This window comes from Procambarus clarkii, chromosome 26 (assembly GCF_040958095.1).
Source record: "Procambarus clarkii isolate CNS0578487 chromosome 26, FALCON_Pclarkii_2.0, whole genome shotgun sequence".
In the NCBI taxonomy this organism is placed as follows: domain Eukaryota; kingdom Metazoa; phylum Arthropoda; class Malacostraca; order Decapoda; family Cambaridae; genus Procambarus; species Procambarus clarkii.
In genome coordinates, this window is record NC_091175.1 from 17,152,975 (window position 1) to 17,165,358 (window position 12,384).

The window sequence follows — 12,384 nt, forward strand, 5'->3', positions numbered from 1 at the left end:
AAACAAAATATCCTATAATGTATTAAATGTATTACATTAAAGATCAGATAATGCATTAAATGTATTAAATATACTATAATGAATTAAATGTATTAAATATACTATAATGAATTAAATGTATTAAATTAAAGATCATATAATGTATTAAATGTATTAAATTAAATATCCTATAATGTATTAAATGCATTAAATTAAATATCCTATAATGTATTAAATGTATTAAATTAAATATCCTATGTATTAAATTAAATATACTATAATGTATTAAATATCCTATAATATATTAAATATCCTATAATGTATTAAATGTATTAAATTAAATGTTGTATAATGTGTTTATATACCATCAAATTCGAAGCATATTTGCACGTAAATAAATTATCTTTATATATACGCATACAATATTAATTTGAAATTAATATTGCAAATTAATGCAAATTAATTTGCCTTAATTTGAACGATTGATTTGTTTCAAGCGTAGGTTAGACCTGTGAAAGAGCTTGAGGTGGTGGATATAAATAGACGTCTGCCATCATACGGGTCAAATACAACAAAGTCTGCAGTTTCCTTCAACCATATGTTCTAATGTTCTAATTCTAAATTCAACCATATGTTCTAATGTTCTAATTCTAAATTCAACCATATGTTCTAATGTTCTAATTCTAAATTCAACCATATGTTCTAATGTTCTAATTCTAAATTTGCAAACGCGACGAACAAAACAGCATTTAATTGTTGAGGTTAATTGATTAGATTAGATCTTTCTCTTGGTCAGTGAGGCTGTGAGTCGAGCTGCATTGGCGGGTAATCCTTTAAATCACAACATATCGTCAGCCAGATGCCTTAAGCTGTTAGGTGTATTTATACACCGGGGTTGCCTTGAGTATTTTTAGGGTGGAGTTGTGTGTATTGGTGTATTGCTCCCCTTCACAGATATACACTGTTGTGTATATCTGTGTCTGACTCACTCACTCACTCTCTCTCTCTCTCTCTCTCTCTCTCTCTCTCCCTCTCTCTTAACTATGGCTTGGATTCACCAGGATTCTCTTTGAAATTCCTGGTGAAACTGCAAGCAAGAGCTGTTATCATTCAAAAGCTCATCTCAAGCCTGCCCCTTTAGACTCATTCATATATAGAGATTATTATTGTATAACTAGACATAAACTAATGCTATGGTGCCAAGCAACTATCATGTAAGGAACAGGGGTGAGTCATGAGTCAACTGTGTGCCAGAGCCTGCATATGGTCAGTTGACCTGATTTCATGTGTGAAATCAGGCATCTCTCTATGCCTGATGCCCATGCCACTATGCACTATACTCTGATATGTATATATACACTGATCAGTACACTGATGTGTATACACACGTGGAAAATTTCCACCATAGCAATATTATAATCTAAGAAATGTATTATTTCTATATCACACAATCAGAATCCTACATCTGTATCGAATCATACAGCTACTGAATCATACATCAGAATCATTAGAATCATACATCTAGATCCTACATCCATGACAACACCACAATGGTCATGCCTGCTATTAGGCCAAGGGATGGCCTACGTGACTTTGTTCATGGACCTTCAAGGATCAAGAAGCTTCGACAAGAAGTTGGCTTAATTGAAATACAATTGGAACATGATTTGAATTCCGGGTCATGTAATTACAAATCTGTAATATAGAATCAATCAGTACCATAAGTACTACCAATAATCACAAAATCCAATACGTACTTATCTTACAATCACACTATCACAAATTAATCGTCTAGACGAGAAATAATTAATCAATTTTTATTGTAGGCTACCCTCACTGAGAGAGAGGTAGCCGCCGAGCAACTGCTTTAAGCCTCAGATTTTTTTGTTTACGTACACAGTGAACACGTGCGACGGCCCTGTATCAAGACTAGTACCGCACAAACTAATTATAAATCACTAAAATAGCTCCCATGAGATACTCAGGATAAACCAGAACAAAATACAGATACATTTATCACAATACGAGTGTAGAGATAGCTCACCACGTGTGGTCGCTTACCATCTCTACAGAATCTCAATCCTGGCAAACGCTACTGTGTGAACTGATCCTACAGCAAAGCTGCAATCTTATCATCAAAATACTGTGCCTTTCCCGCCAAACACACGACAGAACTACAACATTGCTACAATGTTTGAACAAGGTTTAACACCATCTAACAATTGTAACCACCAATATAGCCTGTTGTAACAACGTTCTAAAACGTTATAAAAAATGTTCTAAAACGTTATAAAAAAACGTTCTAAAACGTTATAAAAAACGTTCTAAAACGTTATAAAAAAAACGTTCTAAAACGTTATAAAAACGTTCTAAAACGTTATTTAGACGTTTTAGAAGTCTAAATAAGTTATTTAGACGTATTAGATATATCTATCTAATACGTTATAAAAACGTTTTAACAAGATATAACAACTTTATTTCAACATTATCACATCTTTATTACAAGTTGTAACAAGGGAATTATAAGGACCGATACATTGTGTGTTTGCAGGGAATTATCTCATCAAGAGAGATATAGTGTGGCAACTGTCAGATGGGCATTGGTTCTCAATTTTGGATTAGTTATTATGTGTTTGTGGAGTGTAAATTGGCCCATTGCATGATTATGAAATAAATATGTCCATCTAAAATTATTAATCGTTATATCATGGGGAAAATCCTCCGCGATAAAGTAAGCATCTATTTTAATCTTTACAATCTAATATGAATATATGTACTGTATATAAATTAATCGGTATAAATTATCAATTGTTATCATCAAGTAATCATGTTTGCTTGCATATAAATCATATAAATCTTGCTTGAATCATATAACTAGTTGTTATATTTACAAAGTATAATCTCAGTTATTGCCTATGCAGTTTGAGAGCTAGGCTAGGCTGATCAATTGATGTTAGAACAGAATCAGTATTTACAGCCATTGTCCTGTGTTTTATCATATAATAATTGTATGAAATGCAATGCTATATGTGTATAAATACCAACATGTTCGTTGTGTTTCTTCAATCAATAATCTTGTTTACCCTTAAGAAATGTACTTGAGATATACAGCCCATAGTCCTTCCTAAACCAAGAGGGTTGGCTGGACTATTTGTACAGCTAAGGATTTTTATCATTTTAATTAACAACCTTATTTTAAAGTAGCAGTTTAATTTAATTTCCTCATATATCTATCCCTGGTATTTATCCCACATTTATGGTCCTTTCTTTACCGAATATTTCAATGCTAAAATACATAAGAAACTTCTTTATTTTTCATTGGAATAATTTATACACATATATAGCCTAACCCAGCCTAACCAGCCAATAACATATCTAAGTGAACAAATTGTCCACAGTGACTTAAGACCACCACAATCCCTTATCTTGTGAGGCATTCATAGCATACTAGTGAGTGTTCTACGTTAAAAACCACGGTAATTAATTTTATCAATATCATTCGACACAACTGCATCTTATTCATTTACAGTATACCATTATTTCTCATAGTGGGGTAGCATTATAATTTAATATTAATAATTCTCTGTGTCGGGGGACAGGAAGCCTGAGTGTATTCATACACATTTGGCTTTTATCGAGATATGGGCCGAATTACTGACCATACCCAGGATGCAACCTCACAACAAGCTGACTAACTCCTGAGTACCTACTCACTGCTAGGTGAACAGTGGCATTAGGTGAAAGGAAATGTGCCCAACTATTTCTGTCCTATATTATATAAACACATTCAAGTGTACAATCCTGCATTACCGCTATTCAACTATTTTCAGAGCTGCTCAATACTAATAAACCCTTTAAAACGGCATTTTAGTGGCTTTGCAAGAATGTAAAAATATCACTAATGTAATCCCATTGTACCTTCTTGTAAATAAAATATTATTACTATTATAAAAAAGTGCTTCATGCAGTATCATACAGTAAGAGCATTTTATTACCTTATATCTATAATCTAGTGAAGCAAACCTTATTTTCAGGTGGAAACCAGTAGGGCAATTTACAGGATCTGACCAAACCCTAACTAGGGGCAATATTTCAATCAATAATAGTGCCAAAAAGTGTCATTTACTATTTTTAAACAATTATTACCTTTTACGGCTCGATCGATGTGCATACGGGGTCGAATTATAAACAAATTGTTACAATTTTGATAATTGTAAAGCCTGCTACACCAGATTCCAAGATGGAAAGGAAGGACGATCTTTGGAATCATTACCTAAGTAGACAGGATAAATCAATTATCAAAATAAACATACATTTAAACTTAATTATCTAAAAAAAATTATCTAGAAAATGTCAAAATAACTAACAGTCCTCCAATTGTTGCAGAAACAGGAAACAAAAGGACACTTACAAGTTCACTACAAACAGTGGATACTAATCAACAAACTTGAGGGCTTACAGGCCACTTAAATCAGTTGATTGACAAATGTTATCACTTGGCTAAACAGCACATCACCCATCTTAATCCATAATCTTAATGGCATTGACAATCTCAGTAAAAATATTTATTATTCATCTAAGACAACAATCTTAATCCTTGAATATAAACTAGAATATAATCTTGATAAACTAATCTATTGCATTCACTGGTGTGAAAGCTGACACAGATAAATTTTGAAGGTAAATCATGTGTCTCACAGAGACTTAATAGAAAAAGGCTAGAGCCGATAAATCAAAGCAAAATGCTTAATCCCAAGATAAATAATGTAAATACTCATGATTACAATAACAATTCATTCTTAAAGAAAGTCCTTAAAGGACTACAAGAATTACATACTTGTAACAAAATCAAATAACAAGATAAATCTACTAAGTATGAATCCTCAAGAACAAGATTGTCCAAACAAATTTTCAGAAATCAAGACAACAAAACTCGTCTTCTGCAAAGTGGAAACAGAGTAATGTTGGCTCATATACTGTATTACCCACATGTAAGAAAAACTGTAGGTAGGAAACTATATATATATTTAATACACACAGAAATCACAATAGCGTGATACATCAAATGAAAAAAAACAGTTTGTGTCTCGGAGAGGCTACAGGATCCGTATGAGGCATTAACAATCCCGGTTGCAATTCTTTTACCATATCATAGCGCAATCGACTAAAGTGCGTCTAGGATCATCCCGGACATAAGTTCGAACCCTCATCACGCCCCATGTGGATTTGTTCATATATTATATATATATATATATATATATATATATATATATATATATATATATATATATATATATATATATATATATATATATATATATATTTATCCCACAACACTGACCAGTACACTGATGTGTATATACACTATACACTAATTTATATATACACTGACCAGTACACCAGACGTTATACGATCATGAATTCAGAAGATGGTATATATGGCACATACAGGCCTATTAGGAACGCTTAGAATTACAATTTTGGTTCTCGAGAGATTAGTTGTGTTGCTTGATAAGGCAAAAGAGTTGTATTTCTTACGGAGTAGCAAATCATGCGAACACGAGTTGTACCATAAGCTACGGGAAGACAAAGCTCTCAGCTTGCTGAACGAGTCAGAAGTTGTCTAGTCCTGTTCCCTCCTGTGTGTATAACCAGTAGGGTAAGGCTCTACTAGATGTACACACTAGAAGAGCTTTGCTAGTGTGTATATCTTTCCCTTCCTATGTGCTATGGGAAGGGAGGTTAGCTCTCAACCTGCTAACAGCATTCAAAAGTGTCTACTCCTGTACCCACCTGCGTACAAAGCAAGTAGGGTAAGACTTACCATGAGCTATGGGAAGGGAAAGCTCTCAGCCTTAAACAGGAGTCTGCAGTTGTCTGCTCCCGTACCCCACCTGAGTAAACAGAAAAATAATGGGATGGTCACCTACCTATTACATACTGATGACCAACTTCAGTAATTGGCAGTGTCTCCTCTCAGTTCGTCAAGCCTCAAAAACCTGTAATCAGATATTTTTGTTAAAGAGTTATCTGCTATTATCATACACACGCCACGATAAAGTTTCTGATACTAAGCTTCACATTGTATAAAAAACATACGAATTAAGTTCCTCAATCTAGATCTAAGTAGCACTCCAGGTTGCAATTCTTTTTACCATGTCATGGCACAGTCGACTAAGGCGCGTCTGGGATCATCCCCGACGTAGGTTCGAACCTTCATCACGGCCTTTATGGATTTGTTCATTTGATATATCACGCTATTATGATTTTTTGTGTATTATATATATATATATATATATATATATATATATATATATATATATATATATATATATATATATATATATATATATATATATATATATAATTCAGGTTTGTATCAATGTAACCTGCCCCAAAAGGTCGAACTACTGAACCCTCCCCCCTCCCAGAATTCAAGGCGACAACAGAGCTGCCAAACTCCTGGACACTAATTTACTGCTGGTGAACAAATGCATTGGGTGAAAGTAGACGTTTCCGACCATTTCTGTCTCGCCGGGGAATCGAACCCAGGATTGCCGACTGCGTTTTTGAAGGATATATACCTTCAAAATATATGCCGATCAAAACAATATCCCTCCCCTAAAACAATATCTCTCCTTCGCTGATGACTAGACAACAAATCGCCCCACTTACTTTCTTAAGGTCCTCTTGGTAGGTCCACACACTATACAGCGATCACTCTTGTTCGTAGACTACCAGCTAGGAGACAACTAACACTCGAAACTACTTGCTGGGAGACTACTAACGCTTGGGACTACTAGCAGGAGACTACTAGTGCTGGAGGGACAGCCCTCCGCGTCATGTGGGCGAGTTTGTTGTGGGTTTGTAACAGTAACCGCCCCGCCGCACACCCGTCTGGACCCGGACGTTTTTAAGGAGGAAACTATTTCCAAGCTGCAATTTTATACACTGTAAATTGTTTTTACTATATTAAATGAAAATAAATGGTTAATTATATATATATTATATATATATATATATATATATATAAATATAGATATAGAAATATATTGTTTCGTAACGTCTACTAAAAGACCTGTTCCCTTCATATTTATCTTTGCTGGGTATCGCCTGCTTCGGCATCACTATTTAACTTACCTGTCGTTGTGTTCCACATGGTGCCAGTGTGCCAACAAGGCGGCAGTGCCTCTGGGCAACCTCCCAAGGTGCCAATACTGCTCTCGGTCAGCCTCCCTCTGCCGCCCTTCTAGCACGGAGGTCATTTCACGCGCCAATGGAAATTAGGAACTAGAAACCCGGTCATATTTATTCTAATTTAATGATGGACATACGTTGATGACATACATATGTTGATTATATATGCATTTATGACGTATATATACATATATATTGAACATATATAACATGTATAGTGATGAACGTCAGAAAATAATGCAGTATGCTGCCCAAAGCCTATTGAGCTATACGCAAAATAAATATTTTTATCCTCGCAATTTTTATTGTATATTTCATTTAGAATAAGTACATCTAAAATAATAAATATTTTATTTGAACTATAAAATAAACAATTGGCTGGGAAAATTTCTTTAGATTCATAGATTTAATATTTTTGTTTTGTTTTATTATTAATAAGCTTAGATAGACAGCAGTGTGGTGCTGTCACCATGTTATAAAAGAGGGATTATGGAGTATAAATCTTTTGTTATATGATTATCTAATATTCCCCATCTCTCTGCATGCTTATTCATTCAGGCTACGTGAATGAATTCACGTAGTGACCAATACAAGATGTGAATCTAATTTGCTAGCACATGTAGGTAGTTCACGAGAAAATCTTCCCAAATTCGTGAGTAGATGAAATGAAACGAACAATCTAGACATTGTAGAGCCAACTCATAATTGTTATGCGTTTATCTATTTACACAACTCACCCGAACACACACACACAGAAAACATGGTTGGCACAGAAAAACCCATGGTTCAACCAGGAATGCAAGGTAGCGAAGGAAATGAGTAAAAGAACATGGAGAAACTACAGAAATAACAGAACACCAGAGAGCAGGGAGAGATACTAGAGGGCCAGAAATGAGTACCTCAGAGTGAGGAGGGAAGCAGAGAGACAGTTTGAAAATGACAATCGCGAGTAAAGCCAAGATCCAACCAAAGCTGCTCCACAGCCACATCAGGAGGAAAACAGCAGTGAAGGAACAAGTGATGAAACTGAGAAAAGGGGAGAACAGATACACAGAGAATGACAAGGAGGTGTGTGAAGAACTCAACAAGAGATTCCAGGAGGTCTTCACAAAAGAACAAGGAGAAGCCCCTGCACTAAATGACGAGGAGGCAAACCAAGCAACCTTGGAGGAATTTGACCTTACCAGTGATGAGGTCAAAAGGTGTCTGCTGGAGCTGGATGTGACAAAGGCTGTTGAGCCTGACAGAATCTCACCATGGATACTAAAGGAAGGTACAGAAGCACTAAGTGTGCCACTCTCTATGGTGTATAACAGGTCACTGGAAACAGGAGACTTACCAGAAAGTTGGAAGACAGCTAACGTAGCCTCAATATACAAGAAGGGTGACAGGCAAAAGGCACTGAACTACAGGCCAGTCTCCCTAACTTGTATACCATGCAAGGTGATGGAGAAGATCGTGAGGAAAAGGCTCGTAGAACATCTGGAGGGAAATAACTTTGTAACGCACCACCAACATGGGTTCAGAAATGGTAAATCGTGCCTCACAGGTTTAATAGAATTCTATTACCAGGCAACAAAAATTAGGCAGGAAAGAGAAGGGTGGGCCGATTGCATTTTCCTGGACAGCCAAAAAGCCTTTGACACAGTACCCCATAAAAGGCTGTTAAAAAAGTTGGAGCATCAGGCAAGAGTAAAAGGGAAGGTGCTCCAGTGGATAAGGGAGTACTTATGCAACAGGAAACAGCGAGTAACGGTGAGGGGGGGAGACATCAGAGTGGCGAGATGTCACCAGCGGAGTCCCACAGGGCTCAGTACTTGGACCCATCCTGTTTCTAATATATGTAAACGATCTTCCGGAGGGTATAGACTCGTTCCTCTCAATGTTTGCTGATGATGCAAAAATTATGAGAAGAATCAAGACGGATGAAGATAGACAGAGACTACAGGATGACCTGGACAAACTGGAGGAATGGTCTAGAAAATGGCTGCTAAAGTTCATCTCAGGAAAAGTGTAAGGTATTGAAATTAGGCGAAGGGAGCAGGAGGCTGAACACAAGGTATCATCTGGGAGGGGAAATCCTGCAAGAGTCAAATAGAGAGAAGGATCTGGGGGTTGATATCACACCGAACCTGTCCCCAGAGGCCCACATCAAAAGAATATCATCAGCGGCATATGCTAGACTGGCCAACATAAGAACTGCCTTTAGAAACTTGTGTAAGGAATCGTTCAGAGCCCTGTATACCACTTATGTAAGACCAATCCTGGAGTATGCAGCTCCAGCCTGGAGTCCATACCTAATTAAACACAAGACGAAGTTAGAGAAGATTCAGAGGTATGCCACCAGACTGGTCCCGGAACTGAGAGGAATGAGTTACGAGGAAAGACTAAAGGAGCTGAACCTCACATCCCTGGAAAACTAGAAGGGTAAGGGGAGACATGATAACCACCTACAAAATTCTCAGAGGAATTGACAGGGTGGACAAAGACAAACTCTTCAGCACGGGTGGGACACGAACAAGGGGACACAGGTGGAAACTTAGTACCCAGATGAGCCACAGAGACGTTAGAAAGAATTTTTTCAGTGTCAGAGTAGTTAACATATAGAATGCATTAAGTAGTGTTGTGGTGGAGGCTGACTCCATACAGAGTTTCAAATGTAGATATGATAGAGCCCAGTAGGCTCAGGAACCTGTACACCAGTTGATTGACAGTTGAGAGGCGGGACCAAATAGCCAAAGCTCAACCCCCGCAAGCACAATTAGGTGAATTAGGTGAGTACACACACACATACACACAACTAGGCGAATACACACACACACACACACACACACACACACACACACACACACACACACACACACACACACACACACACACACACACACACACACACACACACAAAGCATTCCTTCAAAGCATCTCCGAATTTTCGCAGCACAGATCCAATACATAGAAGAGGTAATTAAAAAGCTTATTTCTGAGTCCTGACACAGCGGGCGTTGTCGTAAACTGGGGGTCGGACAGCCTAGTGTCGAGAAACGGTCGCTGGGAATTTCGTGCGCTACTCTCGTATTTTGTTTTTTGTATACTTGGGTTGCTGTCGCCGTTCGCTGCTAGCTCTACTCATCTACTTGTGTGTACAGGGTTGAACAACAGCTCGTAGCCCCTTTGTGTTCCATCTGTTGTTCTGTTAATACAATGACTGTTATTTGCCTGCTAATTATACGACGGAGATCTTCCTGACTTCTCTAGGTTCATCTGTGTCTCCAGCTTCCACCTGTGTCCTCTGGTACCCCCTCATCTGTGTCTCCAGCTTCCACCTGTGTCCTCTGGTACCCCCTCATCTGTGTCTCCAGCTTCCACCTGTGTCCTCTGGTACCCCCTCATCTGTGTCTCCAGCTTCCACCTGTGTCCTCTGGTACCCCCTCATCTGTGTCTCCAGCTTCCACCTGTGTCCTCTGGTACCCCCTCATCTGTGTCTCCAGCTTCCACCTGTGTCCTCTGGTACCCCCTCATCTGTGTCTCCAGCTTCCACCTGTGTCCTCTGGTACCCCCTCATCTGTGTCTCCAGCTTCCACCTGTGTCCTCTGGTACCCCCTCATCTGTGTCTCCAGCTTCCACCTGTGTCCTCTGGTACCCCCTCATCTGTGTCTCCAGCTTCCACCTGTGTCCTCTGGTACCCCCTCATCTGTGTCTCCAGCTTCCACCTGTGTCCTCTGGTACCCCCTCATCTGTGTCTCCAGCTTCCACCTGTGTCCTCTGGTACCCCCTCATCTGTGTCTCCAGCTTCCACCTGTGTCCTCTGGTACCCCCTCATCTGTGTCTCCAGCTTCCACCTGTGTCCTCTGGTACCCCCTCATCTGTGTCTCCAGCTTCCACCTGTGTCATCTGATACTGACTCATCTGTGTCTCCAGCTTCCACCTGTGTCCTCTGGTACCCCCTCATCTGTGTCTCCAGCTTCCACCTGTGTCCTCTGGTACCCCCTCATCTGTGTCTCCAGCTTCCACCTGTGTCCTCTGGTACCCCCTCATCTGTGTCTCCAGCTTCCACCTGTGTCATCTGATACTGCCTCATCTGTGTCTCCAGCTTCCACCTGTGTCCTCTGGTACCCCCTCATCTGTGTCTCCAGCTTCCACCTGTGTCCTCTGGTACCCCCTCATCTGTGTCTCCAGCTTCCACCTGTGTCCTCTGGTACCCCCTCATCTGTGTCTCCAGCTTCCACCTGTGTCATCTGATACTGCCTCATCTGTGTCTCCAGCTTCCACCTGTGTCTCCAGCTTCCACCTGTGTCCTCTGGTACCCCCTCATCTGTGTCTCCAGCTTCCATCCTCCTGGAGGTCCAGGGACTATTGTACCTTGAGGGACAGTTTGATATCGAGGGACGTTAGGACCTCAGTGCACCGCTGGACTTCATTGGACCGCTGGACCTCAAGGTACCGCTGGACCTCAAGGTACCGCTGGACCTCAAGGTACCGCTTGGACCTCAAGGTACCGTTTGGACCTCAAAGCACCGACACTTTTCCCGCCACATATTTTTTCCCGCCTCAAAACTTCCCGCCGTTTTCTAAAGTGTGTTTATTGGGGGGGACTTAAGTAAATACACAAACAAGTAAGGTGAACAGGGGGGCGTAAAGGTAGCCAGGGAATGGGTGGTGACATGAGTCTATTATTTTTGTGGTTTTTGGTGGATTGTGCGTGATACCTCACTGTTGTGGCTGGCATTTTCATCTGGTTTACGGAGTACCTGAAGTTGTTGGGGGGCTGGTTTACAGCCTATTGGTTTGCACTTCCTTCCAGCTAGTTCTGAACTGCTGTGATAAGGAAAGATCACCTGAGTTTCTATCCCGTATCCGTAAATTTCCTGTAATCAGTTCCAAAATTTCGTCAAAAACCTCCCCCGCCCCGTAGAAGCCTAGTCGAATCTTCGTCAGATCTGCATTTATTGAACAGTAACTTCAAAACTATTGCTTCAGGAGTACTATACAGCCTTTAGAGATTAGCCCCTGAACCCTGCTACTGCCTCACCACCAATCATAGACTGTCATACCAGCATTAAACTACCCATTTCATGGAGTGGCTCAGGAGCGCTAGTGAGTGTGTGACTGCTCCTTACCGAGGTTGGATGTCAAGTGAGCTCTCAGGCATCGACTAGGCTTGAGGGTTCACTCTGCATCACCGCGCTTATTGGTTGATTTTTGTTTAGC

General features: G+C 39.5%; 1 long non-coding RNA gene across 1 annotated transcript in view; it reads right to left on the reverse strand.

Moving 5' to 3' along the window:
* Window positions 1-6,838, reverse strand: part of LOC138368749 (uncharacterized) — a 60,580-nt gene extending 53,742 nt beyond the window's left edge. The window contains exons 1-2 of the long non-coding RNA XR_011229652.1: window positions 6,655-6,838; window positions 5,910-5,978 (exon numbers count right to left, since the gene is read on the reverse strand). This is a non-coding gene — a long non-coding RNA (uncharacterized lncRNA). The remainder of the gene's footprint in view (window positions 1-5,909; window positions 5,979-6,654) is intronic.
* Window positions 6,839-12,384: the final 5,546 nt, after the last annotated feature.